The sequence below is a fragment of the Schistocerca serialis genome, chromosome 3, assembly GCF_023864345.2.
Source record: "Schistocerca serialis cubense isolate TAMUIC-IGC-003099 chromosome 3, iqSchSeri2.2, whole genome shotgun sequence".
NCBI classification, from domain to species: Eukaryota; Metazoa; Arthropoda; class Insecta; order Orthoptera; family Acrididae; genus Schistocerca; species Schistocerca serialis.
Window position 1 is genome coordinate 156,582,514 of NC_064640.1, and position 25,326 is coordinate 156,607,839.

Below are 25,326 nucleotides of genomic sequence, written 5' to 3' on the forward strand. Positions count from 1 at the left end.
TGTCCTGCATTCATTCATAACTGCTATAACTAAAGGCAAAGGTGAATCTATCAAAGATACCGCTCTAATACATCGACAGTCGTTAAGAACCATAGTAATAAATTTTTCACCCCACGTTTGTTACTTCTGTTCACGAATTTTCAGCGAAGTATGAAATATTTATCATCCGATTTTAAGAAATGTATTTGATGAATAATAACTGATTCTTCCACACCACGCAGTATGTTACACCGATGAGCAACCTGTTTCATAGCGTGTTGTTACTTTTGTCAAACACAACACAACAAAAATTCTGATTGGAATGGATTTTACAAGTCCTTGACAGGATTCCAGAGCTATTTGGCACTAGATGTCTACGAAAAGGTCAAGCAATTCCTGCAAATTACTGGATGATAGTTTACGGGCACGCGACTGGCACCCGATATGTGCCCCAATGAGTACAGATCAGTCACATTTGCTGGCCGAGACATCTGTGTGAGTTTACTATAACGTCCCTCAAACCACTGTAGCATGATTCTGACCTTGCAACACTGACAGTTATCCTGGTGGATGATGTCATCACCCGAGTGGGACACTTCAAACATGAAGCTATGCAGGTGATCCGCAATAATTTTCATGTGGTTCATTGCAGTAACGATATCTTTGGTTACCACCATAGATCCCATGGAATCCCAACTCAATGTACCCACAGCAAAATTCTGCCCTCACCGGCGTGCGTCTATGGCACGGTGCATGTTTCGCGCAGCCATTCGTCTGGATGACGGCGTGTAAAGACCCAACCATCGACGTGGTGTAACAAGAAATGCGATTCATTCGGCAGGCGGCACTTTGCTATCGATCCACGGTGAAACCTCAGTGATTCTATGGCCACTGCAGTCATGACAGACGATGTCGTAGGGCCAGTACGGAAACACCTAGGGGTCGTGTGATGTGGAGCTCCATGTCCAACAATGACATTTGAACGACGTGCTCCAAAACACCTATGCCTGCTACAGCATTGCATTCTGTCGTCAGATGTGCCACACATCGCTGCCTACCCCGTATTACACAGAACAGAATCCCTCGATCTCTGCATTTATGATGAGACGTGGTCGTCCAATATCATATGGCCTACTAGTTGTTCCACCATCCTTCAATCACTATCCATTGGTGCTCACGACAGTAGTACGCCAACAGACGTCCAGCTTCACCGTTTCAGAGATTCTATTTTCCAGCCGCAGCGACACAACAGCGTGCCCTTTATCAAAATCGCTTTTATCAGTGGATGTCCGCATTAGCGACCAGTATCTTCGCTGCCCATTCGTCTCTCTTCCACTTACATCCTTACCTTACTGGGTCACCTTCCCCCAACACAAACAGGAAGTATTCAACCACGAGATGGACAGTGGTCATAATGTTTTGGCTCATTAGTGTATTTCACTCGATAAGGGGCAGTATTTCTTTTTGTTATTGATCTTAGTTGCTGTGCTGTAACCACTTACATAAAACGTTGAACTAAATTTTAGAATTATTGCAGAAATAAAAATACATCTGCAGGATTTGGGTATGGTCCGTTTTACGTCACAGATTGCTGTTTATGAATGCAGCTAACATATCGAAATAGTACTTAACGCTCAAGGCCGAGCTTTATACACTATAGTTTTCAAGATATTGATTTTTATATCTGCAAGAGGGTTGCACGAATTGCCCCCATTCTTCTGTCCATGCATGACCTGAATCATGCGGTTGTAACAGCCGTTGTATTTGATAAACGGTGGAAGATATCGAAACGAGATTTCTCGCAAATGATAGCACTCAAAATGGTGGATATGTTGCTATATGATCAATACTCTAAACTTTTTTATCCGTTGAGATATAAGCGTAACTATTATTATTCCGATGGAGATATGTGGTTTTTTTTTAGTTTATTATCTCGTCGAAAAAGAAAATTGTGGAATTGCACAGACTAATACTCACGATGTTCTGTGAGGGATACTGGTCTTGCATCGTAACCTCTCTGCTGTTATGTCACAACATGCAATCGCTAAGTAACTAAACGTTTTAATTAGTTCAGGTTCCATCGGTATATTGTATTTACAATCTTTAGAATATTTTACAGCCACAAGTAATCGTATTAGCCCGCCAACTGGTCTCTCTAGCAACTCTATTGCAAAAAAAAATGGTTCAAATGGCTCTGAGCACTATGGGACTTAACATCTGAGGTCATCAGTCCCCTATAACATAGAACTACTTAAACCTAACCAACCTAAGGACATCACACACATCCAAGCCCGAGGCAGGATTCGAACCTGCGACCGTAGCTGTCGCGTGGTTCCAGACTGAAGCGCCTAGCACCGCTCGGCCACAACGGCCGGCAACTCAATTGCAATGGTTTTTATGTGGAGGCATCTGATATTCTTCTTCAGTTCTTTTTTTATACAGTGGGGCCAGTTACGAAGTGTAACTGCCTTTCCCCATCTTCATGATTTCTTCCTATGTACAACCATAGCGGCGTTACCATATTCTCAGTCAAAAACAAAGATGAAAACAGCAACATAAATAAGATCAAAGAAGCAAACGCACTTAGGACGGATGATGGAAAGCTGCTGAGCACTCTGGGTGGAAATGCTGCTACTTGGCCGCTCTACCTGGCCGCTAAGAGCTTTGCGCGTTAATGTGTGCGGACCACACACAGACCTGAGCGGCTGTCCGTGTTAACATTGGGACCACAAAGGAGGTGGTAGGAGAGCGCGCTTATATAGGTCTAGAGCACCTGATGGAAGGATAAAAAGTGTGCGTAAACGCGTCCAGAGCAATTGGATATAGTAGCAGTGGTGCACATTAACACGTCCAGAGCTGCCAAAGGTCTAGATGGTGAACGATAAGGTGTAAGGTATAATTTGTTAGTAATTTTCAGTCTGTGTGTTGTTGTGTATGCGTACTGTGTGTGTTATGTATGAACGAGGGATGAAGGTTTGGTAATGAGAAAGTAAGAGACGCAGGACAATTTGAGCCAGAGAGAGTACGTTTATTGACATTAAATGTTTCACAGCCGTTGGCAGACGCCTATGAGGACAATTTGCAGTTGAGGGTGAACAAACAGCATTGCTCCAGATGACAGAGCATGGCGTTGAGCCAGCCACTGCCAGCCTAATCATTCACTGTTCTGGAAGGTTGGCCGGTATAGGTGATTTGTCTGATGGTCAGTTGTTACGGATGATGAAATTGTGTCTCGTGGGAGAGGCGAAACCTTACTGCATAGTGCTGGGTTTTTGAATTTTTGTACCAAAAATGTGCCAAAATTAACCTTTGACGTCATGTGGTGGAACATAATGGGAAAACATTCTAGCTGAGGGAAGCTGTCTCCAGCATTAAATTGTCACGAGACGTATCAGTAATACTGGGCAACCCTATTAAACTGCAAACAAATTCACTAATGCTTCATTTATTCATTAATTCCCTGGCTGAGTACAGAATCTGGCTTAGCTGTTGCTATGTTGAGTGTAACATGGCTGCTGGAGCGGAATGATGTGTTGGATGTTGCGAGTTTTTTTTGTGAAAAGGAATATTTCATGTATACAGGAAAAAGATAGTGGTAGGGTAATACCTTTAATCTAAATGATTTCGGCGCTGAAGAGGTGAAGTCAACAAAGGGTATGTAAGTAGCAAATCTGTATATTCCAGAGGAGGATTGCAGCTGCACAGAGGGTGTGAACCATGGGCAGCCTAGGGTCACAGCTAAAATTGCATTATGTACGAAGACAGAGCATGTAAATGGAGTAGGTAGAGTACAAATGGAGGAGTTGCTGTTGGATTATTTGAATGCACGGCGTTTGTTCTGAATCAGCGGCGACGAGTGAAACTGTGCACTGGACAGAGATTCAAACCCATGCTCTCCTCATTGCTAGGTGGGTGCGTCAATCGCTACACCATCCAGGACACAGTGTTATGGCAACTGTGCATACTGTCTCGGCACACCTCATGGTTGATCCACTTTCCCACTGAGCACCACCTATCTGCAGTCCATGTCCATTTCCTCCATGTTCGCTAGTGTGAGACTCTCACAGGAGGTCAGATGTATTTGTGCAACCGCACTGAATAAGGTGGAGCCACTGCCCATCTAGGCGAATGGATCCACCTTCTTCAGTGCCGATACACAAATACATCAGGCCTGCTGTGAGAATCTCAGAGTAGCGACCATCGCGAAAAAGGACAGGGACTACAGCTAGGTGGCACTAGGTGGGAATGTGGATTGGCCGTGACCAATGGATCCACTTTCTTCAGTGCACATGCCCAAATACATCCAGCCTGCTGTGGGAATCTCAGAGTAGTGAATGGAGGAAATGGACAGGGACTGTGGATAGGTGGCGCTCTGTGGGAATGTGGATCGGCCATGGACTATGGATCCATCTTCTTCAGTGCCCATGCCCAAATACATACGGTCTTCTGTGGGAATCGCAGAGTAGTGAGCATGGAGAAAAAGGACAGGAACTGCGGCTAGGTGGCGCTAGGTGGGAATGTGATCAGACATGAGGTGTGCTGAGACACCAGTCTGTACAGCTGCGATAACACTATGTTCCGGATGGCGCAGTGGTTAACACACCTGCCTAGCAAGCAGGAGATCCTGTGTTCGAATCCCGATCCGGAGCACATTTACATTCATTGCCATTGATACCACGTAATGTCCCGATGCTACTGACTCCCTTCCCTTTCCTTTCCTTTCTCCCTACTTCCACCTTCAATTGGCATATAAAGTTACTGTTGAAGATCGAAGAAGTGTTTTACCTTCAGGGGACACTGACAGTGACATCTATCACATCGCACGAAATTCTGATAGGAACTGGAGCACTGGTATGCCAGAAACCTCATAGGATACCTCAATATTTACCACTGATTATGGATCGGTTCATCAACCAGCAGTTTGACAATGGGATAGCAGAAGAGAGCAATATTCCATGAGGATCAGGTATTGCAGCCATGCCTAAGATGTTTATGAATCGTGCTAAAAAGTGCAGGTACTTTGGTAGCTACTATCGTCTTAATAGTAAGACAGTGAAAGACGTGTACCCCATACCCAAGATCACGGAGAAAAATTCTCCTGCAATGTTTCAGCGATTATTGGACAGAGTACTTAGGGGGCTAAAGCATCGCCATGTCTAGTGTCCTGGACGATATAACAGTGTTCTCCACAGATACGAAGGAACATAAGCAATGGCTGAACGGAGTACTTAAGAGGTTGCAGGCTGCGCATCTCACGTTAAGCACGGAAAAGTGTCAATTTTGCTTGTTGCTTGAGAGGCAGCAGGCTACTGAAGACAGACGTAGGACAAAATACATTCCTTTACTTAAACATATGTATCTCCAAAATTATTACAAGTAAAGTAGTAACACTTGACACTATTATGTACAACATAATGATTGATGTTCCGTGCAATTTTTGTTTGAAAACGTGCATCGACATGCATTTTATAAGGATTTGAATTTTTAATTATCATTGTTTCTATAATGTACCTTTTATCGTAATCTAATCAGGCAATACAACTGAAATTTTATAGTTTACATCTGCATAAAAGGCTAATAAAACGTGTGGAACAAATTTTTTTAAAGTCATAGTTCCTTTGAAATTAATTTTTTAGGCTTTGTCTTACCCGAGACTGCTCTATGTTTCTGAAATTTTAAAGGAGAACATTTCTCAGAGAAAATATAATGGAAAGTTCCTGCGCAGGATTATTCAGCAATTAATTCTTAAGAACTATGCAAAATTTCCTATGTTAACTCTTACAGTTCCTGAGGAAAGGCACATTATAGCTCAAAAAAGTCATTTACAGAAATTCCCATTTAAAGCTTTTATTTCAGTTCTTGACAATATCCTTAGACTAAGCAAATTTTGCATTTTCTCTCCTACTGCCTGAGCTTTGTCCAGTCGCGCACCGCGACATGTCACAAAGATAATATTGAGGATTCACAATTAGGACCCACGTCTGTGACACTGTTATTTAAATTTACTTTACGTTTTACGCGTGGATTTCGTCTTTCCCTTACATTTTTTAATATGTGTCCATTGTTACAACCCATTTCGAAAAAAAATAGATTGATATATGCTAAACTAAAAACCGAAATAAGTTTGTAGCAAGTAGTATTTAAAAAACACGTTGTAAACAGAGTAACAAACAAAGAAAATCTTTCTCACGGTTTTCTAGACTCATGTCCAGTTCGTTTCGATTGTGTGAACGAAAAATTAACGCAGAAAAATTTCCAGCGTATAGAGGGTGTGGATCACAGCATAGAAACAGGGGATGTGGCAGGCGCAGACGCCCAAACAAACATGTTTAAAACATGTTTCTAGGCAGAATTCGATTATGAAACTTTGCGATGTTATTCTTAAAGAATCAGTCAAATAAATTATGGAATAAAAAAAAGTTTTCCGCAATTTTGCCTTACATCTACTCTTAAAGCATGTAACTGGCGAAGGTGAGGCGAAAGCGGATCCAAGACTGATATGATCATTATGAAATATTCCAGAACTTAAGTAAAGAATGGAGCTAAAATCGTTTTTGGGACTCCCGAATTATTATAGGAAACCTGTGAAGGGGCTTACTTGTATAGGACAACCATTCACGCAGCTATTCAAGAAAGATACAAAAATTTTTTAGATGGAGAATCATTAGGCCATGTTTGAAGGTTTGAAGAAAGTCATAAGATAAAGTCAGTATCAATTTTTCCAGAGTTTTAACAAGAAATTGATACCATTGCCTGATGTATCTAACAATGATTTAAGACGCATCTTGAACCGAGAGGCCCAAGCTGAGGAGCATTTTGTGGCTTGTGCATCAAGACAACTTAACAGAGCACAGAAAAATTATTCTTCTACGATAAAAGAGATATTTCGCCTTGTATGTGGTGTCACAAATTTTCGGTGTTACTTGAGTTGGAAAGAAATTCAAAGTAGTGACTAACAATGCTGCTCAGAAATGGTTATTGGGGTTGAAGGACCCATCCAACAAATTAACGAGATGGGCCTTATGAGTCAGCGAATTTGAGTATGAATTAGTGCATAAGCTGTGGAAGAAGTAGAGAAATTCAGATGCTTTGAGCAGGAAGTAGCAGTAGTACAAGCACTGGGTCACAGTCTTGCTGAATGGCAAGCAACACAGAACACTGACAGCGACTGCAAGCCATACAGGACGAAACTGCGGTTTAGCACGTGTTATTGCCTGTTGTGTAATGTAATTACGTTAGGGCTGTGGTTGGTGGTGCGGGCTAATTTGCAGAAGGAAGTTCTGAGGGAGTTGCATGATTACATTCTCTCTGGTCATGGAAGGTGCAGAGCAAGAAACCAAAGGATGGCTGAAAGGTATTGGTGGATGGAAAGAACGGCAGATGTGGATCAGTATGTGAAAAATTGCGTGCAGTGCGTACAGTGCGTGGTCTTGACTCATCAATGAATACTATTCCAGGGACTAGCAGAAACATTAAAGTCATTTGAAATGAATGAGTAAGATGTGTTATGACCATTTCATCAAACTTCGGCAGTCAATCGTTTTGTGTTGATCACTTTTCTCAGCATATGAAGATGATCGCTATGCTGAGGCAGAAATCAGCTGTAGGTGCACAAGCACTTGTACATGTAAGTTTTGGGTGCCGGAAAGGATGATCACAGACCAACGGATAAATTTTGTCAGACTTGATAAAAGGAGTTGTCACTTGCTGCGTGTGAAGAAACAGAGAACGAGTCTGCTAGACACACAGACAAATGGTAGAATAGCATGAGTGCATCTTACGATAAGAAGGATGTTAAGTTACTATGTAAACTCCCTTCATAGTGACTGAGCACATTTTTCTCATCTCTCATTGCAGCATACAGTTGGAAGTTCCACGTTAATGCAGGATTATCCCTGTATGATGTAGTGTATGGCAGGAGAATGCTGTGACATTTTGATATGCTTTATACAAGAAGGGTGGCGCGTTGGTCTATAATTTCAGTAGGGCAGTGAAAAAGTATGCAAACGTGTGCAGAAAGCAAATATGAGGGCATTGGAGAGGCAGTAGGCAGAAGGCAGAGCGTGAAAATCTCACAGCACTTACCACATTAACTGTAGGATAATGGAAAATGATACTCAGCCCTTATATGCTGAACGCAAAGCCATCAATGGACGCTAACTTTAGTTTTTATTACATGAGAAATAAGGCATGAAGTGAAGAGGCTGGGGAAGTATTTTCTGAGTTTCGACGGAAGCCAAGAGTAGGAATGTCCTCAGGGAAGTATATAGGGAAAATGAGAAGCGCCATGAGCCTTTTGTACGGCTACAGAAGCAAATGCAGTGGAGGTGGTACCACATTAACTGTGTCAATGGAAGCTGCGTTGGATAGATTCTGGGGGGAAATCTTTGAGGATGGTTTTTGGAATAACAGATGCCAGTGACATCAGAGACTTCATACAGAATGTAGAGGTTGTGAGCAATTGGCAGAGCATAGCAAGTCAATGGTGTAGTGGCATACCATGCAGACATCAAACTTGTAAAAGTTAAGTGTTGAACAATATGCATATGCTATGGCAGCTGATGAGTGGGGTGATGAAATACATAATTCCATCAGAGGATACTGTATATCGAAATCTGAGAATCATGCAAGCACAGGTCGGTGTGTGGAATGCAAGGATGACAATGACAAGGCTGTTACAGTCACTAACATACAATACATGGGTTGTAAAGGTGGTGATGGCGAGCTTCGTTGAAGCTATTAATAGCGCAGTGTATGGGGAGCTGACTCACGCCCTAGTACCATCAGAGCAATACTTTTTTGGGCTACAAATACTGCAAGGTGAATTGCCACCAGAGTTAAGACTCGTTACAGAGCACAGCAGGCAAAGCCTATCTTTCTATTACCAGCCCACATCGGTAGAGATACGATCTGACCAGACACGGTGAAAAAGACTCTCGTTTACCTGCTTTGGGCTCCCTTTATAGATATGACGTGTTAATGGTCTAACAACTTTTAGAATTGTACTTGATAAGACTTAAAAGACGAAATCTTTATTGTATAGAAGAAAATTAAAGTAATATAGAGCCAAATGGCGGTGTATTAAACAACAAAATCTGTGTGTACATATTTACGATAAGACTAGTGCTCATAAAGGTAAGTTAAAAAACGTAAGTCCATATGTAGGAACATCTCAATATCATCAATATTTTTTATTTTCCCCCAGCAAAAATTTAATCACACTCGACATGTGTTTCGTATTGACATCCAAGTGTTATCATACCCTGCATTAAAATTACATATGGCATATTTAGTGACGAATAAAGTCAGTGTCGACACTGTAATCTGAGTGTCTGTCCATCTTGGGCAAAGAAAGAATCTAAATAAAGTATGGCAAACGAATGGAGCAATAAGGTGCTAACACATCAAATTACACAACATGATAAATTCAATATGACTCTGGTCATAGGTTCCATAAATACATAAATATATCATAGTGCTCTCTGTTTGTTTTTGTATGAGTTAAATTTGTGTCTCACTCGTGAGAACTGTTATGCAGCAACGGCACATGAATTCATGTTCAGGTTGAGGAAAGAGCATATTCTCACCACCCGTCATCAGCTGTGTAACTGGAATCGAGTTGCCTCAACAGCTTGTGCGTTGGGGAGTTATCATTCCTCCATGGATGTGGCTCACCTAGGAGTCATGTTTTCATCACTTCATCCAATGACATCCGGTGAACGTGTATGTCTGGTGGATGGCGATACACGTTCTGATTCTTTATTGCGTGTGAGAGACTCTGCGAGGACAGGTTTTTGGCCAGTTTATTATCCCCTGTGTAGTGCAACTATACACTGAGTATTCTACACTCTGTGGCCTGTTATGGTTAGGATCTTTAGAGCTAAAATGAAGGAAGATACAGACTGGCACATATAAGAGCAAAGAACTTGTGATAATGGCGGTGTAGTGGTACCTGGCATGATATTGTTATCCATGTATACGTAGGGGCAGATCATGCATTACTGTTCGAAGCTGCCTTGGATGTTTGGAACCAGGGGAATGGTTCTCGCTAGAAGATATAATGTCACGGATATGTACCTCTTCCCTACGAGTTGTAGGCTGATTGTCTAAGCATCCTCCGTAAAAAAAAATGGTTCAAATGGCTCTGAGCACTATGGGACTTAACTGCTGAGGTCATCAGTCCCCTAGAACTTAGAACTACTTAAACCTAACTAATCTAAGGACATCACACACATCCATGTCCGAGGCAGGATTCGAACCTGCGACCGTAGCGGTCACGTGGTTCCAGAGTGCAGCGCCTAGAACTGCTCGGCCACCTCGGCCGGCGCATCCTCCGAAAACAGAAAAGATATAATGTCACGGATATTTACCCCTTGCCTACGACTTGTAGGCTGATTGTCCAAACATCCTCCGAAAATAGAAACTCATCTATTGTTTCCCTGCAAGGTTCCTCATGGTGCATATGCCAAGCCGTAGCATGTTTTGGAGTAGTCGATTGTTTGACAAACAGAGCTGTACCACACTGCTCCCAAATGTCCGCCACAGTCGTCGTGTTGTAGTTCTGTCACCGTTGATCCCCTCGAGATATGTGCGGGACAGCTGGGTTGCTGACTGCCTGCATTCCCCTGCTCACAGAGCGCGTACCAACAGGCCGTCAGCTGGACTTCCGTTCACCTCAGTTCGTCCTGTGCGTGTCTCACTCGCTTGTGTCTGATAGCATCATCACATTCTCGTCAGCCCGTATCTGCAAATTCGTCAGAGCACATCTTTATCACTGTTATTATAATATCCATTAGTTTTAAACAAAATTTCCTGTTAGTTTGTATCTTTTACGTTCATCCAGGTACAATTCATGTTAACGACATATTTCCCTTTGGTTTGCGTGCTTTCTAATCTATGGTACAAAAGTGACTTATTTCTTTATACAAAATCTAGTAATTTACATCTTATCCATATGCTTATGATGAACGATATGTTCAGTAGCATTAAACTAACGGTTAGACTCGTTATTACTGGTTAGTAGAACATGCCGTCAAGCTGCCCATTCTTTACATGCACGCTACCTCTCCTTCGTATTTCCCATATTGAATTCTCCATACGTTTACCATCTAGTTATTTAACATCTAGTACAAAAGAGAGAAGTGAAGACACTATCACCTGTCACGCATTACTCGGAATTTTCAAGCTTGGCCCTTCTCTTCTCCACACTTATCTCCGCACTTCCACATCTTCTTAACATCTTTTCATACCTTTCGTCATCCCGCAATTTGCACACTTTCAAGGGTACCATGTCCAAGACTGTCCGTTTCCCATTGTCATTACTCCAGCACAACTATCTCATACCACTGAATAGCTTACGAAACAAAACGAAAACACAACATAACCTTTTAATCAACGTTATCACATCTTGCCTTCAAGCCGCGTAGACTGATGGGATAAGATTCCTCCACCACCGCCACTGTATCACATAGGCACTGTAGCTTTCAGGGCTGATTATTCTTGGTTTTATGACGTTTCGTGATTTTCGTTTGTGGAGGTGTAGACAATGCATATGCTTCTCTAATGTTTATTAACTTTCCGTTCTCTCTCCACAGTGCATGTTACTGCTTTCTACTCACATGGAACAAAAAACAAAAACTTATATTTCACACACATTCAAGTTCAATTTCTCGGTCAGAAGCTCATTCAGACCCAATGTACTATTATTCCACTAGGACTGCGTCCTCTCTTGAGTACTTTCAAGGCTGAGCACCCGCTCCTTAACCTGAGACAAACGCTTTTGTAACACCAACCCATTCCTTCCATAATACATAAGATAATAAGACATGCAAATTGAGATGGGTCATAATATTTAACCTCACACATTACGTACCGGGACTCGTTCGGTGTAGACCAATACAAAAATAAATCATCTACTAATACCCTCTAAAGTATTCACTCTCTCATTCACTTACTAAGGTGTCAAATTGAAATATAAGTTATCCGGAAGTCACGTGCGTTCCTTTACATCCCAGTACTCCATAATGTCTCATAACAGACCTTCCTCTCTTCTATTCGGTCTCATAGGGCTCCTTGCAAAATATATGCAGCTGACTAATATTCCTGGTTCTTATTAACGCTATTCTCACCTTTACCGTATATCTGAAGCTGCGCACTGTCTCCCAAGCCGGGCTCTTCTTTCCAACTGCCTTCATTTACTCCCAATAGCTACTAATGTAATTTGAGTTAATACATATTTCGCAAACTACTCTCTGATTTCACTTGCACCTACTCGGTTCAGCCATTCCTTCTTACCCCATAAACCTTGCCCACAGTTTTAAGCCATTCCCTAAAGAATTTACTTTTGCTGATATGGTGCTTTCCCCTATATTTACCTGACTCAAGTGTCTCCATCTCTATGACATTTGCACGAATAACCTGCTGAATCCTCATTGGTCTATAATGTAGTGGTAAGAATTTATGACACACCGCCTTCTGATTGCTTGATTATCTATGAAACCGTATCAAAACTTTCTGACCTAATTCATAGCTTTGCGTTTTCTCATTCCTATCAATTCTACCATTTCTTTTTGACACTGTTGCTCTTATCTTCTTTATGGTCAACTCAGAAACTTCTCTGTGCCATTGGTGTTCCTGTTCGGGAACTCTACCATGTCTGTAACCTAGTCTGCTGCTTGCTTATTCTTCAGGACGGCACGAATTTCACGTCTGGTTAGTCTCTTTCTCCTCTAACTGTAACTCTCGCAAATCTTCATGTTCTGTGTAATTTATACTGTAAGTAGGTTCAAATGGTTCAAATGGCTCTCACCACTACGGGAATTAACATCTGAGGTCGTTAGTCCCCTAGAACTTAGAACTAATTAAACCTAACTAACCCAAGGACATCACAAACATCCATGCCCGAGGCAGGATTCGAACCCGCGACCGTAGCGGTCGCGCGGGTTCATACTGAATCGTCTAGAGCCGCATGGCCACTGCAGCCGGCTAAGCAGGCTGTTTAGGTTTTTATGTTGGTAACGTCACGTAGCGCCCTGTATGACTATCACTGGCTGTGCTGTGTGCAGTCTGTGGCTGGTTGGCATTGTTGGAATATTCGCTATTGTAGCGTTGGGCAGTTGGATGTGATCAGCGCATAGCGTTGTGCAGTTGGAGGTGAGCCGCCAGCAGTGGTGGATGTGGGGAGAGAGATGGCAGAATTTTGAGAGCGGACGATCTGGACGTGTGTTCATCAGAAAGAGTAAACTTGTTATACTGTATATCGTGAACTGATATATATATGTGGACTTTTGAATATTATTAAGGTAAATACATTGATTGTTCTCTATCAAAATCTTTCATCTGCTAACAATGCCTATCACTAGTTAGTGCCTTCAGTAGTTAGAATCTTTTATTTAGCTGGCAGGATTGGCGCTCGCTGTATTGCAGTAGTTCGAGTAACGAAGATTTTTGTGAGGTAAGTGATTCATGAAAGGTATAAGTTATTGTTGGTCAGGGCCATTATTTTGTAGGGATTATTGAAAATCAGATTGCGTTCCACTAAAAATATTGTGTGTCACTTTAGTGTTGATGAGAATAATTAAAGAGAGAAATGTCTGAGTATGTTCATTTCTGCTCAGCTGTTTGAAAATCAAATAACGTAAGAGGTTTATCAGCACAGTAATTCATAAATTTTTCTAAGGGGAGGTTTCAATACATCCTGTTTCTGTGTTGTGTCGGGGTCTCCTATATCTCATACCTGTAAAGTTCCCAATCCCAAGTCATTGTTCACAGGACAGCCCCACAATCGGACCTGTATGGGTGGTAACTTATGGCACTTGCAGTAGCTGTGCTGATTGTTTTCTTCACATCTGAAATCTGCATCACTATTACTATCATTGTAGCCATTGTGACCATCCCTTTATTGACCATCTGTATTATTCAATCTCCTACAGTTCTGAGGGGTAAAGTTTAAAATGTGCTCAGCCATTGGGATGTGAATTGTTATTTTTTTCTGGTATTGAGGTCGTTCTGGCCAGGAAAATTATTTCCCCGATCTGTTGGCTGATGTGGTCTATAACTACCACAATGCACAAATTCTATTTCTTGCAATAGATCCTTAAACTCAGCTATTTCATCAATGAAGTGTACAGAAAGAACGATTTGGTATTGTCTAAATAATCTTTGGAATCATAATCTGACCATCTCATCTGAACCATACGGTACATCCAAGAATTGATTCTTTTTCAACATTTCTTCTAAAAAATTTACGACTACTCAGTCCTGTCCCTTTGAAGTCATGTTCCACAATAATTTCATTCTCTACTCTTGTCTGCTTTTGGTTTGGCCAGTAGTTGGCCAAAAACGCCTCCGTCAGTTTGTGATAGGTTGCACGTTTTGCCCGATTGGTCTTGTTTTCAAAGCAAGTTCTCCCTAGAATAAACTGAAAATGTACTCTGAATTGTTCCTCAACATCTGTAGCGTGGATTTAAATTGTCTAACTGTTACAAACAGGCTTTGCGATGGAACATATCTCTGTTCTCCTTGAACTCAAGATACTTAGTCGCTGACACGTAATCAAATGACTTAAGCCCAAATCTCTTTGCCTTTCCATATAACTCCACATCTGCGTGCTTCATTGTTCCATTGCGACTCTGAACGGATTGATCACCAAGCACTTTTTCTTTCTCTATCTGAAATGTCTTCATATTCTGTGGCTGTGGGGTGGCATACAATTTTTGATATGCTCCGTGCTTCTGCATAAGATCCTAGCGCCCATCACTCGTTCTTTGAAACTGTCGTAATCTCTCTCTAAATGCTCTACTTGTTGCTGACGTCTATGGTTAATATATGTTTTTTTGTTTCTCCTTGAATTGTGTAGTAACCATAGCTTCTGTGACTCACCTATTGAAGCTGTGACTGTGCCCTCAGATTTTTTGCAATGATTCCATATTTCTTTCCTGATGTTGCTGTTCTCCATTCGCAGTTATCCATTGCCTTACACAACTACAGCTCAATATTCTCTTCACTAATGCCAAACAGATCTCCTGCCATACTTACATGCCTTTCTACATCCCTTGGCTCATCCTCAGATTCCTGCCTTTCCTCTACCACTAACCTTTTGATTCACTGTTGAAAGTTTCGCCAATAGCTGCCGCTTCTGCTCCTCTAGTTTTTTGACGCTAGGTCCCTTTTGTTTTTCTCTTTTCCTATCCCACTCTTGTGCTCCCATTTTCCCTATCATCTAAATCTTTTCTCAGTTCCCTTTCTCTTTCCACATCCCCCTATAGGGGGATAGTTTGGTTTTATTGGATTTATAAGCTGTAATTTTGGTTTACGTATTTGCAGCACTGCATCCCATGCCAAGCAAGGTGAGGTAATAAAATGTGCAGGATGTAGTTGATATGTCCTAACTCGGATACCGTGAAAGTTTACGGAGAAGTCTGCAAGGAGCCGGCCGGAGTGGCCGTGCGGTTCTAGGTGCTACAGTCCTGAGCCGTGCGACCGCTACGGTCGCAGGTTCGAATCCTGCCTCTGGCATGGGTGTGTGTGATGTCCTTGGGTTAGTTAAGTTTAATTAAGTTTAATTAGTTCTAGGCGACTGATGTGCTCAGAAGTTAAGTCGCATAGTGCTCAGAGTCATTTTCTGCAAGGAGCACCACATCAGTTTTCAGATATAAATCAGAATATTCTCCAAGTGTCTAAGCATTGAATGCATTCCATACTCTGTAGGCTCTCTGATATTAAGCCTCTTTTAACTTTTTACATATTGTCAGGCATTTAAAATTCTCGGTTGTGGGTACGCGATCATCCGACACAACCAATTCTTTGCTTATGTACTTGCACGGATAGATTACCTTACGATTAACGAGAGTGAACTTCCGATCATGAGGAAAATATGCCCTCATAATCTTGAGTTCATTGGTCTTTAAGTACGATGCACATTTCTCAGGGAAGCAAGTAAAAAAATAATCAGTCAATAAATCTAAAATTTATATTTCAGTGTCCTTCTTGGTGCATTACTCGAATATTCTTTGTCAATTATTTATATTTTTCCACGTTCGATGTTAGAAAAGGAACACAACCTGTATTTAATGTAATATCTTCATCGCCATCTGTTGTCTTTTATTCACGTAAGTTCATGATCAGTAAATGCATATCGTAATTGTTGTAATTGTGGAATACAATGGGCACAGTTTAATTATGCTTGTTGTTCACAGTGGAGCTGAGATGTGCTGAGCAATGACAGTGCGCCTCACCTGAGAAAATTATTCTTTCTGTGAAGTTCTCACTCTCCACTTGTCGAGCCAAGACCCACTGGGCAGATTTGTGTCTCTTTCCACGATCTGCAGGTTTCACCTCTTGTGAAGTTGAATCTTGTAGCATGTATTTTCAGATGTTTTGAAAGGATTTCATGCAATGAACTAGGTGTAAAATTCAATTGTTGAACTCGTCGGCGAACCGATTTTCTGGTGCTTACGGTGACATTGTCATACACGACGGCAATGTTTTCTTGTGTGCGAACAGAACACAGTCGTCCTGTTGTCCTTAACATTTGAAACTGAACCCGTGGTCTCAAACATCCGAATCAGCTTCCGAGCTGATGATTTTGTTGGAGCAGCATTAAGTCAGAGTGTCACACGCAATTCACAAACGGTTGCAGTAACACTTCCACTCTTTTTGTAATAACTTTTTATCGCTTGAATACGTTGCTCAGTTGTCATCCGCTCCATGATGAAAATAAACTTCAAACAAGAATTCTCACCTTATTGAAGCTATCCGGCTAATAATGGGAAGGATCACAGATGACAAACATGACAAGCCACTGCTGCCAACCGTCACATGACAAAATGATGCAAAATTCAAATTCGTCCCTACTTCCTGGACAGCTGTTCGTTCAGGAGATATGACGATATAAACACTGGGGTGCGTGGAATACAACATTGTCTTCAACCAGAACGGTTTTACATCCCTAACGTCAAATATGTAACACATTAAGTCGTTTGTAAAGTTTGAATCTGTTTTGTACGAGGGGATTCGACTCTTTAAAGAAACGGAATTGGGGGAGGGCGTGGTAAATGGTATTTTATCTAAACGTAATACGGAGATCATTTTGCTTAGTAAAACAGCTTACGGTATTACGTGTGTTAATCTGCAGAAAAATACGTCTTGGACGGAAGGCAAGTATCGCGATGTATTCAAATGTCTCGGTTAAAAATTCTTCACTTAGCACGTTATTTACTTTTTCAGACTCCCCAACTGCATTAAGCTGTAATCTAACTTACACACGTCAAATTGTTCGTACATGTGTTTTCGATTAGACACGGTTTCGTCTTGTGGGTATTGGTACTCTGTTTCGCTCCCCGTACGTAATTCCAACGAATGGTTTCGGTCACATAAAAAGTTAAAGCTGATTGTATCAGGTCCGGGGTTTGGGCTGATTGGCCAGACGTAGAGTGAAACGGAGATTTGATTAGGGATTCATCAGGCGGCCTGCGCGGTGCGCATCTGTGGAATAGACGATGCCAACTGCAGCCACCGCCCATGTGTGCGCACCTGCGCACAACCAACGGCTGCACAAGGCGACACAGCTCTTTGGTTTTGCATTATTTCACAGCTGCAGTGTAAAATGTTTTCCGTAGAAAAGTACGCGAGCTCCAGGGCCCACACAAGTTCTCCGAGTACACTGCTCATTGAAATGAGAGTATCATTACTTCTGCAGGTCGGTTTCCGAATTGCTGTCACAGCAAAGTAGCTCCGTGTACATATTGATATATGAGCGGTAATAATTGGTTACAGCCTGTAGATTCTTAAAGCTTGGAACCAATACTCACTCTTTGCTAATTTTGAGCATTTATTTATTTATCAGCATCCATAACAGTGCAGTAGGAAACCGTACAGTCAGCAATCACAGTGTTAAACGCTGTTACATAGTACACTGAAGAAATTTAGGGTCAGACATAAGTGTCTAGTGTTGCGTAGGTCTGCTTAGGGCAAATGATGCCGCTTGTACGTAATCTACGTGACACTGAGTGCCTTAAGGACCCATGCTTATCATGCTAGCTCAACCACCATCTCACCTCATGGAGACAAGTCGGAACAGAATCGGATGGATCACAACCCTCGTGATACCAGTCCAGATATTGTCAAAATGAATGAGATCAAATAATTTCGAGGACGAGATCCGTGTATTCGTATCAGCAAGCTATTCGTCGACCCTTCTGACGAGTGTCTAGAGCTCTAAAGCGGTCACTGACTTCCCAGGACATGTCCTGAACGGTGGTATAGGTGTAGGTCATAAAACAAGTCAGAATGAGCTACTTGATACACCCTGTATAGTTGTCTGTAATGGACTATGACAAACACATTAAAGGGAGCAAATGACCTATATTACTATTCCCCAAGCCAAGATACTATCATCGTCGGTATGAATTGTATTCTGCTCTTAGGATGGGTACATCACACAATGCATTTCTCGACGCATTTGTGTCTTCTTACCAGTACGCCCGTTCATATACAGTTACTTATTAGCCCAGACGATGTGTTACTATACTTCGAGCTCCTTTCATTTCGGTGTTCATATATCTAGAAAGATTTCTGTCTCACACTGAATGTGGTTAGCGTAGGTACTCGTGGTTCAGCTGGTGCCATGTAGGGAAAATGGTTTTGGATGGTATTGCTAATGACGTACCGATTTTGTTGCAGTCAGCCGCCACTGAACTCATGCGTGACTACGGTCTGTCTGTCCGAAACTACACTAACAGCTAAACGACACCGTCTGCTGAAACCTCCTCACAGATTAAAGCTGTTTGCCAGACCACCACTCGGACCTTGGCCCTTTGCCTTTCGCCAGCAAGTGCTCTACCAACTGTGTTATTAACTGTCCCCCTCGCACCTTTATTTCCTCTATACCTTATCTTCAACTTTCCAAACTTCACTGACGTTCTCCTGCATACTTTTTGGGATTAGCACACCTGGAAGAGAGTATATTGAGAAATATGTCTTAGCCACAGTCTGGCTGATAGTTTCGAGAATTAATTTTCAGTCTGTAGCGCACACTCCACTGAGGAGGGCAAAATCCGTTGGTTGAGATTACGCAAGCAACTTGCTCGTAAGGAGTTTTACTCAGTGACTGAGGATATGACGATGATTAACGTGATATTAACCACAGGCAAAGTCGATGTCCAGTAGATCCAACAACGTGTACAAGCCGAGAAATCTAATAACTGCGCCAGTTTGTGGGAGACGTTCTCTACCGCTTGAGCAGTCCGTTATTGTATGTGCTAGTGGATAGTGGTAAATCGCGCACAAGGTTTAGTGTTTCAACCTACTCATTCTGTAGTTTCTTGAAACGGCTTTTTCCCTTTTATGTGTCTAGTCAAAGCATGCACCAATGACCCAAAACATTATGACCACCTGTTTTCAAACACTGTACAACAGAGATTCTGCTTGCCATGGTTCCAACAACTCCTTCACAGGATTCTACACTACTGGCAATTAAAATTGCTACACCAAGAAGAAATGCAGATGATAAACTGGTATTCATTGGACAAATATAATATACTGCAACTGACATGTGATTACATTTTCACGCAATTTACGTGCATTTATCAAAGTCGGAAACGTGATGGTACGCATTTCTCCTCCTTACACGAGGCATCACAACAACGTTTAACCAGGCAACGCCGGTCAACTGCTGTTAGTTTATGAGAAATCATTTTCAAACTTTCCTCATGTCACCACGTTGTAGGTGTCGCCACTGGCGCCATCCTAGTGTGAATGCTCTGAAAAGCTATTCATTTGCATATCACAGCATCTTCTTCCTGTCGGTTAAATTTCGCGTCTGTAGCACGTCCTCTTTGTGGTGTAGCAATTTTAATGGCCCGTAGTGTAGATGTATGTATCACTAGTCCCACAAATTACGCTGTAGGAGTTTACGGGTACGTAGCTGGCGCCCGATGTGTGTTCGAAAGGTACAGATCAGGCTCATCTGCTGGCCGAGACAACAGTGTGACTTCACTATAATGCCCCCTCAAACCACTGTAGCACGATTCTGGCCTTGCAACATGGACAGTTACCTTTCTGGAAGCTGTCATCGCCGTAGGGGAGACTCAAAGCATGAAGTGATGCAGGTAGTCCTCAATAATATTCACGTAGTTCATTGCTGTCATGATACTTTCGATTATCACCATAGATCCCACGGAAGCCCAAGTCAACGTACCCCACAGCGTTTCACGTAGTTCATTGCTGTCATGATACTTTCGATTATCACCATAGATCCCACGGAAGCCCAAGTCAACGTACCCCACAGCGTAATTCTGCCGTCGGCCTGCATCTGTGATGCAGTGCATGTTTCGTGCAGCCATTCGCCTGTATGACGGAGACCTGGTGTAACAAGGAATTCGATTCATTCGACAGGCGACACGTTCCTATTGATACACGGTGAAAACTCAGTGATGCGGCGCCCACTGCAATTATAACTGCCGATGTCGTTGGGCCAACACAGGAACATGTAGGGGTCGTGTGATGTGGAGTTCCACGTTCAACAACGTCCTTTGGACGGTGTGCTCCAAAACACTCGTGTTGCACCAGTATTGTACCCCGTGATCAGATCAGCCACAGATCGCTGCCTGTCCTGGGTTACACATTGGGAAACCCTCCCACCTCTACGTTTTGTAATGAGACGTGGTCGTCTAATACCATACAGCATACTCGTTACTTCATCATCGTTCAGCCACGTTCCATAGGTGCTCACGACAGTAGTACGCCAACAACGACCAATTTCGCCTTATCAGAGGTTCTCATTTCCAGCCGCAGCGGCAAAACAATGTGTCATTTGTCAACACCTCTTATATCTGTGGATTTCCGCATTTGCGAACCGTATATTTGCTATAGTGAGTGCCCATTCGTCTCTCTTCCGCTTACATTCTTTCCTTACTACGTCACTTGCCCGCAAAACCACCAGGAGACATTCATCCTCGGGGTGGGCAATAGTCATAATGTTTTTGCTCGTCAGTGTATTACATTTCACTTACTGAAACGTCAGTTCAAATGATTCAAATGGCGCTGAGCACTATGGGACTTAACTTCTGAGGTCATCAGTCCCCTAGAACTAAGAACTACTTAAACCTAACTAACCTAAGGACATCACACATCCATGCTCGAGGCAGGATACGAACCTGCGACCGCAGCAGTAGCGCGGTTCCAGTCTGTAGCACCTAGAACCGCTCAGCCACCCCAGCCGGCGAAACGTCAGTAATAGGGCTTCAGTTAAAAAATATTTTACAAACAGTTGTTGACTAGCAGTACGTATCTCAGTACATCGAGCTCCAGAGATCTCTCGACATTCCTCCAAGCAACAGTCACCGATCACTGACTGACGTGTTCGTCGTTGCGACAGCTCTGGGAAATAATGATCATCGTTTTGGCAAGTATAAAGAAATTTATGTTGTTTTTTATGCGGACATTCGATGTAAACACTATAAAAAACCATTCACTGTTGATATAGACGAAAGGATCCGCGATGAACTTAAACTAAGCAAAAGTGATAAAATATAATTACGAATACAAATAGGTTTCAACTACATTTGCCTGTTTTCCGTGTTTCCTATCGTTAAAGAGTGTAAATATGAGGTTGGTGATAACCAGCGTCTCAAAATCTTCCACGATGGAGTCGACAACTAATCCATTTGGCAATTGTTCATGTAGGATACCGTGGGATAGCCAATTACGCTCGCAACCTATCACCTGAGAATTCAGATGTATTTATCAAGATCATTCTCTGCCGTGTAGTTCGTAAAAAACGAATAGAATTCCAATCTCTGCCATTGACGATTCCATGGACAACACAAGTTTTTTTTTAATTATCTTGATTGACCCAAATCAAGTATCTATGATTACTCGTGTAAGACACTGAATTTAGGCTGGGCGAAGACTTATCAGTAATATACAAGGTCTCATGGCAGAATAAGGTCTCCAGTAGATAATTCTGGTACTTTGATGTCGTTTCTGCGATGTAACTAAAAGAACTAAACGTTTCGTATATGGTCTTTTGCCTGACTTTAGAAAGACAACAGAGTACCCTTCGTTATAAAACTTGATCACCAATTTTGAGTTAAAACCGTGGAGGCAGCAGTTGAATCATCAGTTAATCATTCTAGGATGGTCAGGGTCACTAATTCGTGGCTGTCTAGTACTAGAGACAGACCAGTCATTAATCAGTTGTAATTTTTTGAGTAGCATAAGTCGATGAGAATTTATTTAATGTCATGGTAATCAACTAACAGCGTCGTCTGCGCATTACATCCTTCACCGGCCACCCATTATCAGCTTTTAGGGTTGAAATTTTCCTATGCCCTCAAGCTAACACGAACTCTCGAGATTAATGTGACTGTTTTTGGCCCAGATTTACGCTATGCTTCAGTTATCCATGATCCATAACAGGTTTTCAACAACAAAATTTGTAAATAGGAAACCTTATATGACTGAATTAAAAACAACAATAACAGCATTGTACTGACAATAATAACAGTTAATGAAATTTTTCACATACTAGGATAAGTTCAAATATTACCAAAATGTGATTCTTCGACCTTCACAGCAGTAGAAGTAGGAATACAAAACTCTTCTCGTGGCTCCGTCAATGAAAATCGTTCTAAAGTTTTGCAGATGGATTAAAGACGAAGGAAGAGAAATGCCAATGTTCTCCAGCGCAATTTTTTTTACAGCTGAAGTACCCTCCCTAGTCTTCATTTCAGTAGACGGACAGCGAAACACCAAAAAGATGCTGCTTCAAATACCTTCTTCATCTACATCATATTCCACAAGCCAACTAACCGTGTACGTTGAGAGTCACTTCTGTTACGAGTAACTGATATTCCCTTCTCTGTTCCACTTGCGAATGGCGCGTGGGATGTGGGTAAGCCTCTGTATTAGCTCTAATTCCTGGAATTTTCTCGGTGAGGTCATTCCTCGAGATGCATGTGGGGGGGAAGTAATATGTTGTCCGTCTCTTCCCGGAAAGCGCTCTCTCGAAATTCAAAAGTAAGCTCTCCGTAATGCACAACGCTTCTCTTGTAACGCCTGACCCTGCAGTTTGTTGAGCATCTCTGTAACGCACTCGCGTCGACTAAATCACCCCGCGACGAAACGCACCGCTCTTCGTTGAATCTTCGCTGTCTCTTCTATCAATCCTGCCGGGTAAGGATCCCAGACAACTGAACGGTACTTAAGGATCGGTCGAACAAGCGCCTAGTATGCCACTTCCCTCTTGTATGTGTTACATCTTCTTAAGGTTCTTTATATGAATCTCATTCCGGCATTTGCTTTTCTACTGTTTGCTTTATGTGATCATTCCAGTTAAGATCTCTCTGGATAGTTACTCCTAGATATTTTACAGTGGAAAACGTTTCCAGAAGATTGTCATAAACAGTGCAGATCTGCAGCAATGAATTTTATTTCCTATGAATTCGCAGTATGTTATATTTATTTACGTTCAGGTTCAAATGCCCGTGGCTGCACTTTTAATCAATCCTCTACAAGTGATTTTACAAATCGGTACTGTCTTCTGGTGTTGCTATTTTCTTATAGAAAACCGCATGATCTGGGAACGATCTTAAAGAGATTTCGACGCTTTCTACCAGATCATTAGTATGTATTGTAAACAGTAAAGTTCCTTGGGGTAGTCCGGAAATTACCTTCACATCTGTCAGTTTTGTTCCCTTAAGAACGACGTTTTGAGTTCCGTCCGCAAGGAAGTCTTGAATTCAGTCACAAATCTGGTCCGATACACTATAATCTCGTATTTTATTCACTAACTGGCATTCCATGGTGTCAAATGCCTCCCTGACGTCAAGGAATACAGCATCAAACTGAACGGGGTTGTCTACAGCGCTATGGATCTCAGAGAGGAATCGAGCGACCTGAGTTTCGCGAGATCTCTGTTTGGGAATCCAATTGACTTTCATAGAGGATATTATTATTCTCCAAAAACATTATAATTCCTGATCACAAAACATTTTCCATATTTCAACAACAGACCAAGTCAACGATGTAGGCCTATATGTGTATCTGTCCTATGGTTTTTTTATTTAATCGAAATACCTGCGCTATCTTCCAGCCGCTACGTATCTTTCGTTGCTCCAGCGGTCTACGATAAACAGATGCTAGACCGAGAGCAAGCTATTTCGCAAAATCTTTTTAGGATTTTATACATATCTTATTGGTCCTGAAGCAGTTCATTATTAAACGATTGTAGTTGTTTTCCTATACCGCGATCGGTTATCTCAACATCTGTCATTTCGGCGTTAGTACGACGATTGAAAGAGGTGGCTGTGCTACGACTTTCCACGTTGAAACAATTTTGGAAGAGCGAATTCAGTATTTCGCCCATATCAATATTATATTCCGTTTCGGCGCCAGTATGGTCACTGAGTGAATAAATGAAGGATTTCGAAACGCTTACCGATTTTACATAATCTCATAACGTCTTAGGGTTTTTACTCAGTTTCGCTGACGAAATTTTACTTTCAACGTCATTGAACTTTTCTCTCATTGCTCTCCTTATGCTCATTTTCGTTTCATTCAACTATTGTTTGTCGGTTATGTTTAGACTTCTCTTGAATCTGTGATGAAACTATCACATCACGGTGGATGTTTCCAGCCCTTGAGACCTTACTCGAAATTGAATCTGTTATAAAACTATCAAATCACGGTTGGTATTGCCATCCCCTAAGACCTTACTCGGAATATATTTGTCTAAGGTATGCTGAAGGATGATTTATAATTTTTTTTCTATTTGTGTTCCACATATTCGTCCAAATCACTGAACATTTTATGCTGGATACTCACATACTCTAAAGTTTGTATCCTGTCACTCTTGTTAATCAAAAATATCTTGCAACTCATCTTAACATTCGTTGTAAAACGCATAATCGTAGTTACTAACACGGCTTTATGATCGCTAAAACCTTCCTCTACGTTAACAGACTGGATTGTCGGACAATACATTTAGTACAACGTTGCACGAATCACTGTCTCAAGCACCAGTTTTGAAGGCATGAGTCTTCCAATCTGTACCAGGCAAGTTGAAGTCACCCCCACACCTTGGTTTCTGCGGTTATTTCACACAGTGTTACTTTTCTGTTAGCACTGACAACATTGCGCAAAAGCCGTTGTTCACAGTCGTTACGTGAATGCCGTCGACCACTGCGTCGTCCATGGTGGGAGGTAATGCCTGAAATTTGATATTCTCGGCACACTTTTGACACTGTTGATCTCGGAATATTGAATTTCCTAAATATTTCCGAAATGAAATTCCCATGCGTCTAGCTCCAGCTACCATTCGGCGTTCAAAATCTGTTAATTCTCGCC